Below are 6,180 nucleotides of genomic sequence, written 5' to 3' on the forward strand. Positions count from 1 at the left end.
ACGAGAGTTGAAATTGTTGTTGTTGCAAGTGAAGCCACTGGTATATTGATTTCCTCAAGAGATACCTCTAGTTCCACGATTACTATTGTAACGACTGTTCCATCCTCGATTCGAATTGTAGCAAAAAGAGTTCTGAAGTGGTTGATTCTATATTGCATACGTATGAGGCGGTGTGGGGAGAAGAGATGGTTGACCTTGTACAGATAGAGCATGAAAAGGTTCAACATTGCTAGATGAGACAGCTTTCTTTCAACGAGTCATAGAAAGCTCATTGGTGAGTAACAACCCATGCAATTCATCCAAAGAGGTAGAAGATAACCGGAGCATGATCTAATCGGTGAAAGAATTAAAATCATTAAGAATACCAGCAAGAGTGATAGTAATTAGATCACGATCAGAAATTGAAGCTTCAGCGGCAGTGAGAGAGTCAGAGATCTCTTTAAGTTCTTGCAGGTAATCAGACATTGATTGTGAACCTTTTTGAAAGCTCTGAAGTCGCGATCGAAGCTGATGAATGTGTGCATTAGAAACGCCCCCAAATCGTTGTTCGAGTTTGAGCTAGAGATCGCGAGAAGACAAAACTCCAACAGTAAATGGAATTACTTCCTCATACAGTGTAGAATTAAACCAAATCAGGAGGTTTTGATCTTTCTCATACCAAGATTCAAACGTTGGATTCAGAGATCGATCGGGTAGAAGAGGCGCAAGACAAGGTTTTGTGCTATCGACAATACCAAGAAGTCGATAATGCCGAAGAATTAGGGCAAAGAGAACTCGCCATGGCAGGTAATTGGATCTCTTAAGCTTGATAGGCACCATGTTGCCAATGTTTTGGATCGTGAGAAATGTGTAAGATTGAGAAGAATTAGGGTTTGAAGAAAAATTGGGATTTGGATCGGGCACCGACTTAGAAGACGCAGAAGGAGGCGCCATTAGAGATCAAAAGATACAAGACAAGATCGAAGTACAAGAGCGACGAAGAAATCAAGCAAATTGCAGAGAAATCAGAGAAGCATAGCGGAAAATAACAGGATCGAGAGAGGTCGTGAGGCGGTTGGCGATGAAACCATATAGAAACCTAAGAACACAATATTTTCTGAATATTTCTCTTTCATTGGATGAAATGATAATTACACCAATTGTCATATATATAGCCATAGCTATTTACAATATTCTTTTAACGAACTAAACAAACTTATTACACATGGCACACTATAATTGGTTAACTAAAAACAGAATATATGTCATGATTTGGTATCCTCATCTTTATATATCACCTGGAAATTTTGTCCAAAATAGCATCATCAAAGTGTTGAACATTTTTGCTCCAAATCTGAATTCTATTAACTATTATGAGTGATCTATGATAATTTGCAAAGATTAAATCTCTTGTGAAAGTTAAAGATTGAAGAACCCAGAAAAATCAAGAACTGTAAAGAGAAAGATAAGAGCTACTGAGAAATACGAATTTGTATTAGAAAAGCATATGAAAGTTATTACAGTTGGTTGCTATATAAAGGGTCTTTATACATAATGACTAAGTAACCCCTCATAGCTATCTTAGCCAAATCCCAACTAATCTTATCCAAATCTTCCAACAAATCCCACTAGATTCTAATCAATCTTTCCAACAATATTTGCTGACATGGCAGTCATCACTATCCCTACTGCCATGTGTCTTTATATTCCATCAAATTCTTCGGTGTGGATTGGGAATTTGATGAATAACCCAAATCTTGGAAAGTTTGAATGTTTAGAAAAAGCTGAGATTCATTTAAATCCTTTAGAACATTTTGATTTTAACAGTGTTTTAAGTTTTCGGCACTTTATGCATGGTTAAAAGTCTTATTCTGAACGAAGTTGCCATTGAGGTAGAAAATCATAAACCTTATACACTCTTTCTTTTTGCAATCCGCAAATTTCTTTTGCGATTTGAACCGGTTTTTCTTTACAATTTTGGGTCATCGACAAGGAAGGATCCATGCCAGTCCCATTAGATCTTATTCGTAATTTGTGTATGCATATTGTGATCACTATTGTGATAGTCCGGGCAATGTTCTCTCTTTAAAGAGGAATGGAACCCGCACAATTTGCCATAAGCATATCTATTTACCATGAATTTTACTTTTTATGTAAGTTGAAGTTTATGTTGCTATTTACTTGTCTTCCTCTTCTTGACTTCTCTTTTTATTATCATGTCTAGATTCAAGAGAATATAGTGCTTTTTAATCTTTTTTATTTTGGAGACTTCGATTACTTTGCTTGTTTCTTTTCTGCCTTTCCAGATATCGGGATTCGATATAGAATACTAGAACCCGCAAAATTTTTCTTTTGTTAAGAAGCTGAAGATAGTTACCGTAGTGGAACCTTCAAACAAATTCAGGGGAATTGAATTAGCAACTGAGGAACTGTCATTATTTGCTCACACCAAAACTTGGCGAACCTTAATATGATATTAGACAAAAGCAAAAGTATTTTCCCATGCTTCCATTTTCTTTCAAGAAAAAATGCGAACGAATTCATTGGCGCTATGTTTTGGTATATTTCAGAAGTTATTTATGGTTATATCAAAACCTTATAGTGAATGTTGACAGATCCATCTGGACAACTTGTCAGTCTTGTTTGGATTTGGATCCTCTCCGAGGTAACTGGTCGTGATCCTCCTGACCAATGTTAGTAGACTGTTGGATTAATTTTTATCCAACGGTTACAACTATTATAACTTTTAGAGGGCCCCCTTGTTTGTAGCCGTTGGATAAAAATTCAACGGTCCACTAACATTGGTCAGGAGGATCCCGACCAGTTGCCTCGGAGAGGATCCAAATCCGTCTTGTTTAGATCTCTATACGTGGTAGCATGGTTGGTACTTCATTTCTCACAAGCGTTATTGCGTTCATTAACTTCCCACCTGGGCAGTGATTTAGTTCTTTGGTTTCACTATTCAAGGAAACGTGAGATGACTGGCTGGGAGTCTAGCAAATCTATGTCAATATGCAAATATCATTATTTGATCGATAGAGGACATTGGATACTATGCCAAATTGGAAATACCATTATTTGATCGCGTTTTTATTTTAAGAGCTGAATAAGTTTACCCTAGCTAGAGCTCTCAAACGGACCAAATTAATCGAGTCTCTGCTCAAAAACTGAAGAAAGTTGTCATATTTTGCTCACGCCACAATTTGGAGGAATTTAAAAAGGAAGAGAAAAGCTGGCCTCATTAATCGAGGAACAGGAAATACATGTCTGCAGGCCTAATTTAATTGAATTATTAGGTAGACTCCGTTTAATTTTCGATTTCGTCCAATTTGATCTGGCAAACAAGTCTCTCTGATTTTGAAAATTGAAATTCCCAGAGTTTAGACTGTTTGAAACCTGCGGAACTGCTGCTTTTTCTTGGCGAATGCTTTCATTTCATAGTGGTGTAACGGAGATAGTTGACATAAGTTGCTCACCCCAAAACTTAGAGGAAGTGACGATAAAGTTTGAGAAAAACACGAGGGTTTTCAATGCTTCCATTTCCTTTCAAGATAAAAACAAAATCATATAGATGCATTTATGTTTATAATATCGAAAGTTTAGTGTTAATGACAAAAGGTTTCATTGGGACAACTTGTTTAGTTCTCTAAAATTAAGAATTTTAAGACAATTTTCAGTATTTCTATGCCACTATTTTCTTTGTTTGGTAGTGATAGGAGCATATTTATGCGACTTAAATGGCTTGTTCTCGTACATTTACGTTATGTTTCTTTAGTTATTTTAGTTCTTTATGCTTCTTTTGTGTGTTTTCAGGTTCTAAGGGCAAAGTATGCAAAAGGATGCCTTTTGGAGCCTTTTGGAGCAAATTAGAGATTGGAATGGATATCATATGCTTGGAGCCAAAAGGATGGACGAAATTGAAGACTTGAAGTAGGAAAGTTAAATCCTAAAAAGACCTCATGTTTGAGCATCATTGAAAACTCCTACGCATTTTAGAACACAAAAACAACATTCCTAGCAACCTTAGGACATTGTCGTGTGTTTCCTTGTGTCTCCCTTCCTTGCCATGCAAGGAAGGGCTTTGTTCCCTATAAGAAAGATACTAAACATGGAGAAAGATGAAGCCTTCACAGAGGATGTTTACGTGAAGCCCCACTACGAGGTGTCGAAGCAGAAGGAATAGAAGCGGAAGGCATAGGAGCAGAAGGCATAGAAGCAGGAGGCATAGAAGCGGAAGGCATCGGAGCGGAAGGCATCGGAGCTAGAGCATTCCAGGCCTCAATACTTGGCCAAACGCTGGATGACCCAGGAAAAAGGTGCCTCTGGAGATAAGACGCAAGCCTTTGACGGTCATTGTGAATTCGACCCTCAGATTCTTGCAGCTCATCAAGCTTCCTCTTCATGCCCGCCGAATAGTTATTTGCAAGCACATGCAAACTTCTATTCTCGTACTTAAGCTGTTTGATTTCCTGCTTAAGACTTTCCACCTCTGCCATCAACGATTCCACTTGGCGGGACCGAGCAAGCAGGCGTTGGCCCATGTTGGACACAGAGCTCGCACACTGAACACTAAGTGCAAGGGACTCTTGAACGGCCAACTCATCGGACCGTCCTGACAGCAGCCTACTATCTTTTGGAGTGAGGAGGTTCCTAGCTACTATTATAGCTGTTGTGGCGTCCTGCATCACAGAGTCTTCACCTGAAAGAGGACCGTTAGAAGATAAAAAAGAAGGGCGCCATACATTACCTTGACGGGGCGCAACCGGATCGCTGCTGAGACTCAAATCTAAGCTAAGGTTCGATGAGTTTGCCATTTTTTTTCAAAAGTGTTCAAAGAGAATGGGTGGATGGAGTTAAATTTCGAAGGGCCGGAGACGATTTTCAAGAATGGGAGATCTTCAGAGTGTGTATGTTGGCAGTGATCGAAAGCTCTATAAAAAGCCAAGGCGACGAGTCCACCGATTCAAAGAGCCGGATTTTCCGGCGTAATTTAGGCGACGCGTTCTCGGCTTTTCAGAAGACGTGTTCAACTTTGTCAAAAGATTTCTTCTTTTCAGAAAACACGTGGAGGCCATCATCGTAACTACACATCTTTAGCCGACAAGCGCAAAGTTCGGCGACGCTTTCTCTGCTTTTCAGAAAACGCGTGCAGCTTTGTCAAAAGGAGCCGCATCTGCACTACCACGTGTCGTTCAAAGAGAAGGGGCGTCGTTCAGAAATCGAAGGGGCGCCTACTCAGAAATCGAAGAGGCGTATTCAAAGATCGAAGAGGCGCCACTATTTCAAAAAGCCGAATTTGCGGGATCAAAACGTTTGTCGACAAGGGTAAAAAGTACCAACACTTACTATTATCTCTATATATGTCGACCTTCGTCTTTTATGGCAGGGCAAACCTGAAGAAAATGCCCAACTCTCCCTCACCTCTGAGGGCGCACTCCCAGCAAAGCCTTTCGAAATACTCAATTTTTTCTTCCCCAAAGATGATACCAGATGCCTGGAGTACAGATGACCTAGGAGGAAACAGCACAACAAATACATGTGCTGATTCATTCACCGCTTCTTCAAAAGCAAAGGTATCTCATATCATCAAGGTCAAAAGCAAAAGTATCTCATATCATGCTCTTTCCCTGTCTTTTTCTTTGTCCTTGTTCTTACTTGCATGGCAAAGTAAAAGAAGCAATCAGCCGGCACTTGGAGCCAGTCTTCCGATCTGGAGCCGACTGCCTGGAATCTATTCCTGATTGCTTACCTAACGTTGCTCTCGAGTAGTCATCTTCAACGGTTGATACACTTCCAGAGAAGGGACCACTCCTGCAAAGATTGAACAAAGAAACAGATAAAAGGGGTAAGTTCAGACCTTCGGGGGAGACCAAAAGAACCATCCTGCTGCCCAGTTCAAGAAGTAGCACAAAGGAAAATCAACGATGGGCAGAAACCAGTTCAAGAGTAAGCCTGTGGAATCACAAAGATCAAAGCCTCAATGCAATTACCAAGGAGAAGATGGAATTTACACTTCATAACCAGATTTGCATCCCTAAACTCTTCTCTTTGTTAATTACATTCTGCCATGTTTAGTATGTTTAAGTGCTTTTTGTATGTTTACTTATGCTTTGTGTGAATCTATGCTTAAAACATTGAGGACAATGTTTGATTTAAGTGTGGGGGGGTAACTAAGTATGTTGATGCAAATTCGTTGAATTT

Source organism: Pyrus communis, chromosome 17, assembly GCF_963583255.1.
Source record: "Pyrus communis chromosome 17, drPyrComm1.1, whole genome shotgun sequence".
Classification (NCBI taxonomy): domain Eukaryota; kingdom Viridiplantae; phylum Streptophyta; class Magnoliopsida; order Rosales; family Rosaceae; genus Pyrus; species Pyrus communis.